Below are 17,337 nucleotides of genomic sequence, written 5' to 3' on the forward strand. Positions count from 1 at the left end.
TCAATGCTAAAACGCAAAGGAAGCAGTGTGGGTGTGTGAGGGAACACCCCCTCCAAAAGAAAATTGCATTTGGGCAACGTTGGGGTTGGTCCCAATAAGGGTTTTTGCCAAAAATGTGGGTCATAATCATAGCAACATATAGTCCGGCCCCCCACAAGATCTGAGGGACAGTGGACCGGCCCCCTGCTGGAAAAGTTTGCTGGTCCCCGATTCTAGTCCGATCCTCTGCAATGCAGGGATTTGCAGCTGTTCCTTACGGGGATCGAACCTGCAAGATTGGCGTTATCAGACCTCACTCTAACCAAATTAGCAATCCAGGTTCACAGAACCCATTTTGGGTACTGCAATCCTGTGCACTCTTGAACCACCCTCTTGCTCCCCGAAAAAAGCACTTTTGGGGGAGCTGCATAAGTTTGTGCCCCCCAAATAGCGCTCTCTTTTTTTTTGCCGACTGAGATTGTGGCGTATGATGTGCATCCCAATTTTTTTGTTCTGAAAAATTTGGACGGTATGGCAGCATGACTGTTTCCCTGTGAGCTGGTGATGTGTACCCAGAAGCTGAAGCAGCTTTGTCTATTCATCGTACCACTGAAGTATCCCAGATACTGAAATTTGTACTGCACATCACTGACTGAATATTGATTTTCCCCCAAGCTTGCATTGAGGCCCGAGTGGCATCTTGTTGTTGTTGTTGTTTAGTTGTTTAGTCGTGTCTGACTCTTCGTGACCCCGTGGACCAGAGCACGCCAGGCACTCCTGTCTTCCACTGCCTCCCACAGTTTGGTCAAACTCATGCTGGGAGCTTCGAGAACACTGTCCAACCATCTCGTCCTCTGTCGTCCCCTTCTCCTTGTGCCCTCCATCTTTCCCAACATCAGGGTCTTTTCCAGGGAGTCTTCTCTTCTCACGAGGTGGCCAAAGTATTGGAGCCTCAGCTTCAGAATCTGTCCTTCCAGTGAGCACTCAGGGCTTTTTTCCTTCAGAATGGATAGGTTTGATCTTCTTGCAGTCCATGGGACTCTCAAGAGTCTCCTCCAGCACCATAATTCAAAAGCATCCATTCTTCGGCGATCAGCCTTCTTTATGGTCCAGCTCTCACTTCCATACATCACTACTGGGAAAACCATGGCTTTAATTATACGGACCTTTGTTGGCAAGGTGATGTCTCTGCTTTTTAAGCAGAGTGGCATCTGCTTAAATTGCATCTACTCCCCTATAAATGGCATCTACTCCCCTATAAATCCTGATCCTATACAATCTTCTTAAGCAGATCCAGGTTTCTCTGGCCACAGCAGAGATTACTATTTGGAATAAAACCTATTTGAATAGTTTCAAACTAGGCCTGTCAAAGCTATTTTGACATATTTTCACATATCCTTCCAGTTTGCATTCCTTATCTCATTCCTTCTCTGGGTTGTTTTGACAGATTGTGTGCTGCAATTTCCCATGGGGAGAAGGGCATCTGGCTGGACTTTTGGCGGAAACAGGATGCTCTGGTCTGGTCCAAGAAGGCAGTTCTTAGGTTAAGACTCTGTCTTCCTCAGACTGGCAGAACTTGAGGGCTCAGGCCAAGGCAGGGACTTGACTTTTACACCATTATACCGGCTAAAGGGATTACCATATTTTTCGCTCTATAGGACAGTTTTTCCCCTCCAAAAATGATGGGGAAATGTGTGTGCATCCTATGGAGCGAATGCAGGCTTTCACTGAAGCCTGGAGAGCAAGAGGGGTCGGTGCACACTGACCCCTCTCATTCTCCAGGCTTCAGGAAGCTATCTGCAAGCCTGCGGAGCCCGGCTGGAACTCTTGCCGGGCTCCAAAGGCTTGCGGATAGCTGCCTGCATCCCGAAGCCTGGGGAACATGGTGCTGTGCACCCCGGGCTTAGGGCAGCTATCTGCAAGCCTTTGGAGTCCGGTGGGAGTTCCCGCCGGGCTCAGAAGGCTTGCGGATAGCAGCAAGCTCCGGGAGCGATGGCGAGGTTGAGCGCAACCTCACCCTCACTCCCGGATCCCCAGCCCCGAGGCTGAAAACGAAGCCAAGACAGCTAGCGGGATCCAACCCGCTCACTGTCATGGCTTCTTTGCTCTTTGGGGCTCTGGGGGGAATTTTTTTAAAAAAATCTTTATTTCTCCCCCCCAAAAACTAGGTGCGCCCTATGGTCCGGTGTGCCCTATAGAGCGAAAAATACGGTAGATCACGCTCATGCAGAATTTCCATGGCAGGCATTGAGTGAGACCTGGGATGCCTCCAGACCGTTGCTATTTTCTGGGATTCCAGCGGATACCAGGAAATTAGTTTTGTGCAGCTGAAGCAGATTAGAGTGCTCTGTTGCACTAGTGGAACGAATCCACTTCCAAAAATAAACTGATTTTTGCTGTTAGGAAAGTGACAGGGAAATGCTGTTAGGAAAGTGACAGGGAAAGTGAAAAGCGGAGGGTGAATGAAGGACCAATGGGAAGACATTAAAGGAAAAACCCAGGATGGACTGTCCCAGAAGCAAATCAGAACAGTTGCATAATAAAGACAGGTTATAATCTAACTCCTTCATAAACCAGGTACAAGAAAATCAGGATGAATGTTCAACAAATAAGTCATCTGGGAGAGCCCCTTGTGCTACGGTACTCTGCACCAGGTTTCTCTAAGTGCAGAGTAAGAGAAGGAATGCTCATTCACACTTTTGCTTGCGCTGTATTTTGCTAATATATACTGATTAAGATACTGATTAATGCAAAAATGCAATCTTGCCTGCAGAACTGAAGCTCGTGTTAGCAAAATATCTCTCTGGGTTTTCCACTGATAAGATCCTATTCAGCGGGTAAGATCGGGTTTTTGCAGCGTAGCATACATAGCTTTATTTATTTATCAAATTTAAATTTTGCCATCCCCCGCCCCCCGAAGGAGCCCAGGTCGGCAAGCCATCCTATGTTTTTGGGGGGGTTATTTTTAAAAAACGTTAAAACTATGAACACCTTATAATTGATCAGGATGCCCGTGAGCCAGGGGCAGAAGAAGGGGGTGCGGTCCGTCCCGGGTATCATCAGTTGGGGGGCGTGACAAAATGACAAAAATATGAGTTGTTGTTGATTCTAATGGGCTCATGAAACTTTTTAGTTCAGTCCAGAAACGTAACGTAAAGCGGCTGGCCCTGGGAGCCTGCCCACCGCCTCTCCCTTAGCCATCCCCCAGCTGAGGGGGAGACCAAGGAGGGGCTCCACACCGCACCCCTGCCTTGGCTTGCCCCACCCCCATGGGCGGCTCTTCTTTCTCTGGCTTCATCCCCCTTCATCCCTCCCTCTCGCCCGCCTTCACGTTGCTTCCATCTTCCCCCTAGTCATCCTTCACTCTTGGCTTTCTCCACACTTCCTTCACCGCTCCCCACCCCCGGGTCTCTTTGATCTTCTCTCCCCTCGTCCATCCCACCCGCTTTTCTCCATGGTGCCCCACGTCTGGTTTGCTGGAGGAGAGAAGTTGGAGGGTATCCACCCCGTCCAGTCAATTGCAGCAGGGGCTGTGTACGGATCTCCGCCTCCTGCCCCCTCTTCCTTCTCCTCGTCCCGGTTTTCCCTGCAACCTCAGCAGCAGCGAGAGCAGCTGCCACGGGGGGGGGGGGTGGCCAGGCAGGAGGGGCTGAAAAGGGGCGGAGCTCCTGGCAGCACCCCAGAACGAAGTGGAGCCCCGGCTGACACATGCACCGTACCAGGTGCCGGAGTGGCTAGTAACGCCGCTGCCGGGAGCCTGGGAAAAAAGATCTCCCTTGAACAATCCAAATGGAATTGGCTTGTCGACAGGCTGAAGACCAAATTGTCCACCACCAGCCTTTGTTTCCTTGAAAGAGAAAGCCTCTCCTTCTTACAGAGGGGAGGAGTTGTGAGCAGGAGCTGTTTCCCGCGTTGGCAGGGGGGGGGACTTTCCGGCCCCTGACCAGATGGCCTGGCTGACACGCCACGCCCCCAGGTAGCCAACCAATCAGGTGGAGGCTTGGCAGCGGGGTTTAGCAAGTTTTGTAAAGAGGAATATATGAAATATTGCAAAGAAGATAAAGAAGAGAGACATTAGTTATGAGTAATAGCGAAAGTAAAAAATGTAAATTATTAATAATAATAATAAATTTTATTTATATCCCGCCCTCCCCAGCCGAAGCTGGGCTCAGGGCGGCTAACAACAATTAAAATAATCCAACATTCTAAAAACATTCATTATAAAATTAATTAAAATCAAATTGATGGCAACCATTAAGCAAAATTCTGTGCAGATTGCCAGAGGAGGGGGTCAGGCTGCGCCCTGACCAAAGGCCTGGTGGGACAGCTCTATCTTGCAGGCCCTGCGGAAAGATGTCAGGTCCCGCAGGGCCCTAGTCTCTTGTGACAGAGCATTCCACCAGATTGGAGCCGCGGCCGAGAAAGCCCTGGCTCTGGTTGAGGCCAGCCTAACCTCTCTGTGGCCTGGGATCTTCAGGATGTTTTTATTTGCAGACCGTAAATTTCTCTGTGGGACATACCAGGAGAGGCGGTCCCGTAGGTACGAGGGTCCTAGGCCGTATAGGGCTTTAAAGGTTAAAACCAGCACCTTAAACCTGATCCTGTACCCCACCAGGAGCCAGTGTAGCTGGTATACCAGATGAATATGGTCTCGCAGCGAAGACCCCATAAGGAGTCTTGCCGCGGCATTCTGCACCCGCTGGAGTTTAAGTGGAAAAGATTGGAAAATTTTCAGATGTGATTGGCGGAAGTAAAAAAAAAATGTATAAGATATATAAAAGTATGTTTTATAATTGTTGAAAATGATATGTATATGTATATGTGTGTGTGTGTGTGTGTGTGTATATATATATATATATATATATATATATATATATGCAGGTTTTGGTGTCCTCGGGTGTCTTCCCGTGTAAAAGTTGGGGTGTCTAGGCGACGTTTCGACGAGGTCTCACTCGTCATCTTCAGGCTGGTGCTTTCGGCTTCTTGTTACTGGAACAGAGCAGGATCTCAGTGTTTGAGTTCCTATAAATACTGTTGAGGGGGTGTGGTGTATAGCCTCCAATGTTCTGGGCAGAGAGGAAGTTCCCAGGCTAGTGTGCCTTTTCTTCTTTTGTTCCTTAATTACTTGAGGGATATCTTGAGTGATTTCTTGAGTGATATCCTGAGTACCACTTAGGTGGGTCATTAGGTGTGGATTAGTTGCTAAAGTCTTTGTGTCTTGACCTCTTGAACTTTGTGAAGAGTTTTTCTGAGAAGATGGCTGTACTGCACTTAGTTGTGCTCTGGCTTGGCAATCCCTACACAGATCTGGCTGACACAGGCCACAAAACCACAGCTCGCCCCTATACACGAAGCCAAGCCAGAGCACAACTAAGTGCAGTACAGCCATCTTCTCAGAAAAACTCTTCACAAAGTTCAAGAGGTCAAGACACAAAGACTTTAGCAACTAATCCACACCTAATGACCCACCTAAGTGGTACTCAGGATATCACTCAAGAAATCACTCAAGATATCCCTCAAGTAATTAAGGAACAAAAGAAGAAAAGGCACACTAGCCTGGGAACTTCCTCTCTGCCCAGAACATTGGAGGCTATACACCACACCCCCTCAACAGTATTTATAGGAACTCAAACACTGAGATCCTGCTCTGTTCCAGTAACAAGAAGCCGAAAGCACCAGCCTGAAGATGACGAGTGAGACCTCGTCGAAACGTCGCCTAGACACCCCAACTTTTACACGGGAAGACACCCGAGGACACCAAAACCTGCATTCCTGTACCCGTGAAAATCTACGAAAGCATATATATATATATATATATATGAATGAGAGAGATTTAAAGCTGCGAAACTGTAAATCGAGAGACTGTGCATCTCTGCTCCTTTACTGGCTTGTAAGGATTACTGGGATAACCTGTGTGACACATTTAGGAAACACTGTGTTTTTGTGTGTTTTTTAGAAAACAAAGTACAGCTCCAGGCGTGGCGATCAGGCCACTGACTGTGCCCAAAGGGTGACCTTTTGGCTGGCGTTTCCTTCCATTCTCTCTGGCAACCTTTTGCCCAAGTAGGGTAGAGAAGTCATTGAGATGTGTCCGGTGCCATCATCTTAATTTTCCTAATAACATCCTTGTGAGAGTCTTGAGGCTTATCATCCTGGAGCACGAGGAAACTATCCTTCACGGACAGGGTTGCTTCTGTCCTTCGGCTGATAGCGTTGATCCTGTCACATGACATTTGTCAAATGGGCGTGGGGATGTTAGAATCATCAAATACAGTGGTACCTCAGGTTACATATGCTTCAGGTTACGTACACTTCAGGTTACAGACTCTGCTAACCCAGATATATTACCTTGGGTTAAGAACTTTGCTTCAGGATGAGAACAGAAATCATGCACAGTGGCAGTGGGAGGCCCCATTAGTTAAAGTGGTGCTTCAGGTTAAGAACAGTTTCAGGTTAAGAACAGAGCTCCAGAATGAATTAAGTACTTTACCCGAGGTACCACTGTAGTTGGAAGGAGATCTCCCAGTGGTAGACCAGTCCACTCCCTGAAATGCAGGAATCTCAGCTAAAGCATCCATGGCAGATGGCCATCCAACCTCTGCTTAGAAACCTCCAAGGAAATAGAGTCCACAACCTCCCGAGTGAGACCGTTCCACTGTTGAAGAACTCTTACGATCAGAAAGTTCCTCCTGATTTTGAGTCACAATCTCCTTTCCTGCAGCTTGAATCCATTTGTTTGGGAGCAGGAGGTCAGCACCAACACTTTGAATTGTGCTCAGAAACGTACTGAGCCAATGTAGGTCTTTCAGGACTGGTATTATGTGGTCTCATGTAGACAATTTGGAGCAAGATGGAGCAAAGGTCTAACTCAGCGCATGCTGGTTCTCTATGCTCTTGTTTAATTTAACCCTTCACTGAGAACCATGAAGACTAGAATCCTCCTTTACTTTTAAGGAAAGGGCTGGAGCTCAGTGGAAGAGCATGTGCTTTGCAATGCAGGAAGTCCCAAGTCTCCAGGTGCAGCTGGTGGAGACCCCTATTCAAAATCCCAGAAAGTCAGTGCCAGTCATTGGATTGTAGAGTCGGAAGGGATCCCAAGATTCATTTAGTCCAATGCAGGAATCTCAATTAAAGCCTCCATGACAGATGGCCATCTAACCTCTACTTTAAAATTTGCAAGGAAGGAGAGTCCACAACCTCCCAAGGGAAACCGTTCCACCATCCAACAGCCCTTACTGCCTGAAGGTTCTTCCTGATGTGTAGCCAGAATCTCCTTTCTTGTAACTTGAAGCTATTAGTTCAGGTCCTGCCTTCCAGATCAGGAGAAAACAAGCTTGCCACATCTTCCACGTGACAGCCCTTAAGATATTTGAAGATGGCCATGCTACCTCCTCTCAGCCTCCTCTTTTCCAGGATAAACATATCCAGCTCCCTCAACTGTTCCTCACAAGGCTTGGTTTCCAGACCCCTGAAACTGTCCCACAAACTCCAGTGGGTGCAGAATGCTGCAGTGAGGCTCCTCATGGGGTCTCTGCCATGGGAGCATATTCACCCAGTGCTTTACCAGTTGCACTGGCTCCCGGTGAAGCATAGGGTCAGGTTTAAGGTGCTAGTCTTGACCTTTGTGGCTTAGGGACCTCGTACTTATGGGACCGCCTCTCCTGGTATGCCCCGCAGAGGACCTAAAGGTCCATGAATAACCATAGTTTAGAGGTCCCGGGTCCCAAGGAAGTCAGACTATTCTCCACCAGGACCAGGACCTTCTCAGTGATGGCTCCGACCTGGTGGAATGCTCTGTCCCATGAGACTAAGGCCCTTCAGGAATTAACCTCCTTCCGTCGGGCCTGTAAGACAGAGCTATTCCGCCTGGCCTTTAATTTGAATTCAGCCTGATCTTTTATTTCCCTTCTCTTCCCTCCCCCTCCTCTTTTATGAAGATCACCCACTCTGGGATCCCACAGCTAATTCTCCCCTGGCCTCCCCTGGACCAATTCAGCCAGCTAGCCTTGGGGATTACCTAATGCTTATTTCCCCTAAATTGATTTCTGAATTTTGAATTTTATTGTTATTCATGTTTTTATACTGTATTTTGTGCTGCTTTTACAATTAAGTGTTTTAAATTTGTTGTTAGTCGCCCTGAGCCCGGTTTTTGAACCAGGAAGGGCAGGGTATAAATAAATCATCATCATCTTGGTTGCCCCTCCTCTGCACATGTTTCAGCTTGTCGACATCCTTCTTAAATTGTGGTGCCCAGAACTGGACACAGTGTAGACAATAGTGAGCTAGATGGATCAATGATCTCACTCACTATAAGACAACGTCCTGTGCTGCCACATTTCCAGAGGCCTGTGGCACTCTCCTTTTCTTCCAGCTTTAAACGTCCGTCATCCACAGCTCCATCACTCTGCAATCTTCTGTCCTGCATATTGAACCAGGGGCTGATGGGAATTGTAGTCTGAAATCTCTGGTGGGCACCAGTTTCTGCAAAATTCCATTCCACCATAAAAGAGCTGCAGATGTTGCAAAGGCCCCCTCCATTGGCAGGGGGTTGGACTCGATGGCCCTTGCGGTCTCTTCCAACTCTATGATTCTATGATTCTATGATTCATTGAGCTAATGCCGATGGGATTTTTAAGATAACTAAAAATCAGTGTGTGAGGGAGAGATGTTCCAGAACCAGCAGCTACCACAATATTATCTTCCCCCAAAACATTCTAATTTCTATTGATACTGATCAAAAGATATACAAAAGTTTATACCCAACATCAAGTATCTTTTTTATAACACACCAGAATAAAAGAAATGCTTTTAAAACCTAATCTAAAACAGGAGCAAAGAGAAGGGAAAAGAAATCAAAAGAAAAGAGTGAGGAGAACAAGAAAATAAAAAATAAAGCATATGGAAAGCCTTCCAGTTCTCTGCCTGCCAGCTAAATATAGTAACTTATTCAAAGTATCCACTCAAATTGGACATCCTACTATTCTATTTTCTACAAGCCAATATTTTTCCATCTTCAAACCCAGATATTATGAGCTCATTTTTCTTCTTCCATGCAACAAGTCCGGAAGAAGGTTCCCAGTCCTTAATAAATGTCAGCAATGGTTTTTCCCCTGATTAAACACATTAAATCAGCCACCACAATATTCTGAGTACACAACCACGCCATTGTCTGACGCGTTTCTGACACTAATTCCCAAAGCGCAGCTCTTTCCTCACTTGTTGGCCCTGAGACTCCCACCCCATTTTGAAGGTTGACTCATGAGCTTGACGGGGCCAGAGGAACAGTTCATCCGCAGGATAACCGGGCGGGGAAGCGACTGTCTGTCAAGATCTTGAGTGGCATTCTCTGTCTCGCCACTATATTCCGTTCAACTTTGGGGTGTGCCCGACTTCCACCCCTCAGCCAGCCAGGGCAAAGTCATGGCCGATGACAGCTGTGCGATTCTTAGCAAAACTTTCCCATGCCTTGCAAGCCCTCAGACCCTTCACTCACCCAAGATGACACTTTCAGGAAATGGGGTTTGGGCAGAGAGGGATCAGCGTTTGCGCAAAGTTTTAGCTCTGGCCCTTGTGACCCTGCAATGCTTAGGGCTTTTTTAAAAAGCAGGTTAAAGGGCACACAGACCGGGGGTGTGGGAGTGGGGAGAAATTCAATTCAGTTTGCATTCAAAGGCAAACCGACTTAATTTGTACTTTCCAAAGCAACTCACAAATTGAAATGCAGGTGGCTTTTGACATTCATACTTCTGCAAAATTTGCAGCACAGTTCTGCAGCCGAGTGATGTGTACAAGAAGGCATATACTAAGGTACAGGGGTATATGTTGCTGAAAATGATATTCAGTGCTACCTTCGTTTTCACACTTAATCCGTTCCAGAAGTCCGTTCCAAAACCAAAGCGTTCCAAAGCCAAGGCACGCTTTCCCATAGAAAGCAATGCAAAATGGATTGATCCGTTCCAGACTTTTAAAAACAACCCCTAAAACAGCAATTTAACATGAATTTTACTCTCTAACGAGACGATTGATCCATAAAATGAAAGCAATAAACAATATACTGCAGTCACACAATCGATCAATCAGTAGCTGAACTGGGTTCCACCACACAGTCACAAAAACAAAACAAAGCCGCAAAAACAAAAATGCAAAATAAATAGCAAAAACAGACAGACCTCAGCATAACACTCAAATAGGAAGCGTAACACTCAAAACAGAGCACGTTCAGCTTCCGAAAAAGTTCGCAAACCGGAACACTTAGTTTGGTGTTTGCAGTGTTTGGGTTCCAAGTTGCTTGAGTACCAAGGCATTTGAGAACCAAGGTACCACTGTGCACAACTGCATTACAGGAGGGCTGTTTCCAAAAATTTGCAAAAGTGCATCTATTAGGCAAGACCGGATACAAAAATGTATGTTGTGGGAAATTAGCAGTGAAAATGCTGGTTAATTTTCCGGCTGGCGTTAAAAGAAGAACCCATTTGGAAATGTGGAGGACTGGATCTAAGATTGGAAAAATGAGGAACTGAGAGGACAAACACTGATTGATTCACTCCGCACTATGCTGAGCCCCAGAAAATGCGATGTTTGGGGGGGGGTGCATTTCCTTCCCTGCTCACTAATGACAAGGAAACCCCATGGGAACAAAACCTAAGAAGATCAGTGGTGGATCAAACCACAGGTCCATGTAGCCGAGCATCAGTCACCCACTTCCTCAGTGTTGGGGCACTTGGCCAGTGGTGAGACCAGCAACTGGAGCGGGTTGGTCTAGATGACCCCTGGGATTCCTTCCAGATCTACAATTCTATGTTTCTGTAACTTTTGGCTCCTCCTCTCCTTGAACTCTTTCCATCCCAGCTGGTCAAGAGAACAGCTGCTCTAGCTTAAAGGCCTGCACCCAGGTTTGCCGATTTCCTCCTCCCTCCCAATCTATTTTCCTTTTGTGCCATGTCTTTTGAGATAATCCCCATTTAAAGCCACCTATCATCGCATGCAGAGGCAGCAAGTTCTGCAGCTTAATGCTGTGCTGTGGAAAGAAGGGTTTCCCTTTGTCCTGATCTTTTCTTGTCAATCAAGATTCCCAGAGATACTCTGCACTGTAGTTTTATGAGGGAGAGGGCAAAAGCATTCTCCATCTTTTACAAACCTCTGTCCCATCCCTCTACCACCACCCCTCTTATTTGCTTTTGGGGTGGGTCAGAATTTAAGGGCCCCCAAACCTTGTAGCTTTCCTTTGTAGAGGGTATATTACTCTAGGCACTAAAAGATCAATGCAGAACAGGTTGCGCCGACATAAAGATGTCTGTACTTTTGTAACCTGGGAAAATCTTTAATGGGAACATTTTTTTAAAAAAAATCAGAACAGGTATTATGTGACACCTCTACCCATGCCAGCTCTATAGATCGAAGCAGACCAGTGAGGTAAAGCGATTGTGCAGGTAAAAAGGGTTTTTAATTGTTGCGGGATTTACATGCTAAGAGTAACACCTTGAAATCAGCCTTGCAGCAATTTGGCAGCCATTGCAGAGCTCTGAGTGCAGGTGTTCCATGCTGACAAAGCCTCCCCCGTGTCAGCAATCGTGCTGCATCATTCTGCACGAACTGCAACTTCTGGGTTAAGCATGAAGGAAGGAAGCCCCACAAAGAGTGCATTGCAGTAATCTGGACATGAGTAATTAATGCATGTGGTCTAAACCACTGAGCCTAGGGCTTGTCGATCAGAAGGTCGGTGGTTCGAATCTCCACAATGGGGTGAGCTCCTGTTGCTCAGTCCCTGCTCCTGCCAACCTAGCAGTTTGAAAGCACGTCAAAGTGCAAGTAGATAAATAGGTACCGCTCCGGCGGGAAGGTAAACGGCGTTTCCGTGCACTGCTCTGGTTCACCAGAAGCAGCTTAGTCATGCTGGCCAGAAAAGTGAGATGAGCGCCGCAACCCCAGAGTCATCCGCAACTGGACCTAACCCTTTACTATAGCCAGGCCTTCACAAATATAACGTTTTAACTGCACTATACAAATGTGACACTAGATGGCGATGGTGAACTTAGAGCAAATCAATATGTTTTTCAAAACGTTTCTTTAAAACAGCATTTTCATAGCGATTCTTTTATACGTGTCTAGATCCCCGCCCCCGAATGGCCATAGCTGTCAAAACAATTGCAAGTTCCTCAGGACAGAGACCTGTCCAATAGGATACTGCCTTCCGCTAGGTCAAACCCTTCATCCATCTAGCTCCATATTGACTACACGGACTGGCAGAGGCTCTCCAGGATTTCAGGCTTGGAATTGGCCTGCGAGCGCTACAATTGGAGAACAGCCTTTACTAAAGGTGTCATGGGCTTTGAAGACACTCAAACTCAGGACGAAAGGGAGAAAGGTGCTAAGAGGAAGGCACATTTGGCAAACCCTCACCATGATCAACTCTTGCCCGGAAACCTATATCCCCACTGTGGAAGGACATGTGGATCCAGAATTGGCCTCCACAGAAGACAGTCTTACTTGGCTAAGAGGGATCTCCAAAGAAGAAGATTCCTAGTCTTCAGGACTGAACCCAGGGGCTTCTGCATTCGAAGCAGCCGCTTTGAGCAACAGCCCTTCCCCTGACCCCAGCCTCACCAACACGTACTACACCTTCTTCCCCTTGGAACTGAACCCCCGGAGACAGCGCATAGCAAATATTTGTGCGGTTGCCACCCTCGAATGCACACTCTGTGGTTCCGCCAGAAGAGATTTCTGCTTGAATGGCATTCCCTCCCTGGATAAATTCCCTCCTGTGAGAGAGCTGGATGCTGGGAGCTCAGTGCTACAGCTTCTGTTTTTCATGCAGAAGGCCTCAAGTTCAACCCCAGACTTCTCCAGGTAGGGCTGAGATAGATTTCCTCTCTAAAACTCTGGAGAGCTGTTGCCAGTCAGTGTAAACAGCCCTGAGTTAGATGAACAAGTGACTGACTCAGCATATATCACAGGAAACTGCCGTATACAGAGCGTTCTCCAATTCAGTTGATCTCCCCTCCACTGCCAGGGGTAGTACTATCATACAAAGTGTTTTCTTCTCAGTCTTATAGCCCCGCCCCGACTCTCCTCCCCCGTTAGCCACACCCATTAAGCACAGCCGCCTCCCCTCCTTGGCCACACCCCCTTTCCTTAAAGAAGCAGGTGGAGTTGGCTATAATAAATAAGAGTGCCTCTGAGCGTGTGTAGAGAGAAACATGCTGCAGGTTTTCCACTTGGAATTAAGGAGCAGGGATTCCGACGCAGTCCCAAAGCTTCACGTTTTATCCCTTGACACAGTCCAACAAAAACTCAACAACTTGAGATTGTAAAGTCTCAAGTGTGGCCCAGCTGTTATCCCTGATAAATTGTATGCATCTGGGACAGTACTTGCTCAACATAACCACTCAACCTGTTCATTTCCATTCCAAAACACTGTGTTATTTTAAAAGCACAGCAGCAGCAGCACCATAAAGCATATGTAGCATTTTGGAACAATGTTTCTATTAAAATCAGACAAGTACCTGCAGTGTTGATATTATGCCCCCTATGAAAAGCCTTTTTGTTTTGCCAAGTTTTTTAGGTTTTTGTTTTGAGAATCTGATTCCGTGTCAGTCATCTGCTCAGTATTTTATCATCCAACGGTGTATTCATGATTTCAGTCTACACCGCCATGATTCTCCACCCCTTATAAGTTGGCAGGTTATAGATATTCTTATTGTAAATAAATGAATGCATCTCCCCTTCAATTTGTGCAGAAATATAATTCATCACTTCAACACATTCCCTCTAATTGGCTGTTTGGCATTCCAGATTCATTCTGATTGGTAGTTCAGCATTCCAGATTCTTGCCCCCCCCCCATTCACATATTTAAAGCACGATGACTCCACTTTAAACAGTCACAGCTTTCACCAAAGAATCCTGGGAGCTGTAGTATGTTAAGGGTGCTTAAACTTGTTAGGCGATTCCCTATTCCTCTCCCAGTGCTACAATTCCCAGAGTGGTTTAACAGCCAATCCCTCTTCCCAGGGAACCGTAGCTCTATGAGAGGACTAGGCAGTCTCCCAAGAACTCTCAGCACCCTTAAACTACATCTCCCAGAATTCTTTGGGGGAAGCCATGACTCTTTGATTTGGTATGAGGCTGCTTTTAATGCTCCTTATTCAACATACTAGAAATGCTAAACGAGTTGTGAAATGAGCTAAGTGCTCTTGAAATCAAGCGCCTCTAAAATTCCTCTTCGAGCCGCAGGTACAACAACAACCAAAACTTCTAAATATGCACCAGCGCCCATTTGTGGCCTGATTCATGCCAACCATTTTGACACGGATAGTCTCTTAAGTTTTGTTTGCTCACTTTTGCAGGATTTGCATCCGCAGAACCAGTCACAGGGATGGTTCAGCAAGCATCTCGAGGGCACCACAAAAGCTTCTTTTCAAAGAAATCTGTGCCAAGAAGGATTTCTTATTGATTCAGTCTCCAGCCCACTCCAGCCCCTTTGGGTGGGTGAGTAGACAGCATGTCTAATCCACACACATGGAAATACAGTTTTTTAAATGAATGGTGTCACTGGTAAAATGTATTTGTGAGTAGGCTTTAAAATTGTTTGTAAGTCACTTGGAGACCTTTAGATGTCTAGTAAATAAAAAAGATTGCCTTTTAAGCTGTCCTTAAGACCAGTTCCAAGCAGATGGGGAATATGAAATTCTTGTTAACGTTAGCATACAAAATACGGTTCTATGAGGCTGGCCAAAATGTTACATTGGTTTCATATGTTCATAAGGGGGTTCTTTTTCTCTCTCTCTTTTAAGTGCATTCACAAATTTCCAGATATGAAGCAACTGGGCAGATCCACACAATGCAACTCAATGCACATTTAAAGCACTTGACTTCCTCCAAGGGATCATGAGAACCGCCGTTTGGCAAGGGTGCTGGGAACTGTAACTCAGTGAGGGGGCAACCTAAAGTTCCCAGGATTCTTCAGTGGGAGGCGGGAATCATGTGCTTTGAATGTGTGCTGGGCGTGCATGGGAACTGTGGTCGGTTTGTTTTTTAACGTGAATGTGGATAGATCAATGCATTACATTTTGCACCCTCCTGACACAGATCCCCATTCGCGATGGAATTGGTGGACTCAATACGCAAACGATTTCTCTTTTGGGAGGGCAGCAACCAGCCCACCCTTCCGCCTTGCCACAGACCTTTGCACCCATATAGTCCAACCACTTGGGGTGTCAATCCTGGGAGACTCACTGCAGCTGGGACGATCACAAATCTATTACTTTGTTCGGCTACTGCTTTGCATATAGGAGATTCGATTCCGGTGGAAAGTAGTACAGCATCTGCTTTGCATGCAAATAAGTCCAAGGATCGACACCTGGCGCTGCCAGGTAGAACTGGAAAAATAATGGGCAAGGCGCACCGATGCCCCGACTCTGAGGCCGCTCCCTCTTGTCCCTTGATGCTTTCTTAACTGGAGATGTCAGGAACTGAACCTGGGACTTTTTGCGAGCCATCCACGAGCTGCCTCTTGCTCAGCTATGATGACCCTCGTGTGGGTAAATAATAAAGCCACGAACCAGAATTTACACTTAGCTGGCCACGGTGGGTGCTGCGCGCGCGCGCGCGCAGGTTGAAGCTGCAAAGCGAGCCAAGACGCAACCACAAAGCGCAAACCGATATGTGGTGAAAAAGCTTGGCTGAATCCAAGAGTAATCCCCTTTCGCCCCACTAGAGGGGAGACAGTCGTCAACCCACAAGAAATGCCTGCCACCCGTGTGGGGGCTCAATCCCAGGAAAACATGCCAGGAAACAACTTTTAAAACACACACACACACACACGAGAAAGATCTACTTGCATGCAACCTGTAGCAGCCCGACGGTGCTAACTGTGTGTGTGTTTTTTCTTAAAGACAAGAAACGGATTTAAACCCCCCGCTCTGTAAAATCCAAACTTGCTGCTTCTTTCTCAGATGAGGGAAATATATATATATATACTTTGCATTTTAGACTGATCCACACAAACACTCCTTGATCTCCCCTGCCTGCCCTTGCATCTGAAATAAGCGCAGTGCAAACAAAATTGCAAGGGGAAAAGCAGGATTTTAAGACGCCCCCCCCCCAAAAAAAAACCAGCTGCAGAAAGAAGGCACTTAAGAGGGCGGCGCGGAAGAGGGAGATTTGCTCTGGCTGAAGTTGTTGAAAATCGCTCTCCGCGCTTTCCTTTCCCTCCTCCTTTGTTAGCAAAGTTCCTCTCTAATTCGCACCGAGATCCTATTTCGTTTTTCTGCATCCCTTCCCTTCCTTCTCACATCCGGCTCCCAACCTTTTTCTTTTTGCATTTAAAGAAGGATCCGTAATTTCCCCAAAAACCTCTTCCTTTCCCCCCTCCCCTCCCCCCCCGTCCCAGCCTCCCACTCTCTCCAAGTTTTTTGGGGGCTACTCACCGGCTGGGGTTGTTAGCCACTGAGGGCTGGCTGGGTTCTTGTTCACAGGGCTGGCCGAGGCGGCGGAAAGCGGAGCTTGTTTTGAAGGGCTGCCCTTGGCCGCCGCCTCCTTCTGGAGCAATTGGTGATGTCAGAATCCGAGCTGGGTGTGGAAAAGGGGGAGAGGGGAAGAAAAGGATTTTTTTTTCCAAATGTGCCAATCAATCTCTCTCTCCACTCTCTGCAGAGCGGCGGGAGAAAGAGATTTAAACAGGATAAGCCCCAGATCTGCAAATTTCACCCACCACCGACCACCACCCCCAAATGTTTAGGGTACGTTCCCATAACTGGGGAAACTGGGAGAGGGGCATTTGTTTGTTTCCTGCCCCATCACTGGAATAAACTGTCTTCCAGATGTTCTCCCCTGCTTTGTGAATTTATGGCTGCAAATATGGTGTGTTCCTTCCAAGAATTGTGCTTCTTTGCCCCGTCTCTGAAGTTTTAGAATTTTCATTCTCCGTAAGGTTTTTCTAAGCTGCAACTTGGCTGAGCTTTTTCTTAAAAACCGGGGGGCATTCTGCATTTTGCTGAGCTGAATTAAAAGTGTCTTCTCTCCCGTCCTCCCTCAAATTGTACTTAATCACTTTTTTAAAAAAAATAATAAAGGTGTTGGCTTCAAACTACATTTTTAAAATACAACAAAATGCAGCAAAAAACCCACCCCACCCTAAATTACTTTAATTTTTGAATTTCACACACGCAACAAACCTGTTCCACCTCCCAAGCTACTGAGATCACTTGAAATTGGATTTCACTCAGTGAAATCTTTCTTTAAAAAGAAAAACTAAAGCCAAGAATCTCTTGCATGCAAGTTGGAAACATGTGTGGTGTCTGTTGAAAGGCTGGTGGATAATTAACAGTTATTTTCTTAATGGGCACTGATGACTAAAGCTT

At 46.6% G+C, this 17,337-nt stretch overlaps 1 protein-coding gene across 1 annotated transcript in view; it reads right to left on the reverse strand.

The window, feature by feature from the left end:
- EMP2 (epithelial membrane protein 2) overlaps positions 1-16,552 on the reverse strand; it is a 32,227-nt gene extending 15,675 nt beyond the window's left edge. Inside the window, exon 1 of the mRNA XM_081889422.1 lies at positions 16,405-16,552. The gene's annotated coding sequence lies outside the window, so the exon portion shown is untranslated. The remainder of the gene's footprint in view (positions 1-16,404) is intronic.
- Positions 16,553-17,337: the final 785 nt, after the last annotated feature.

Source organism: Podarcis melisellensis (assembly GCF_964234715.1).
Source record: "Podarcis melisellensis genome assembly, chromosome: 14".
Lineage (NCBI taxonomy): Eukaryota > Metazoa > Chordata > Lepidosauria > Squamata > Lacertidae > Podarcis > Podarcis melisellensis.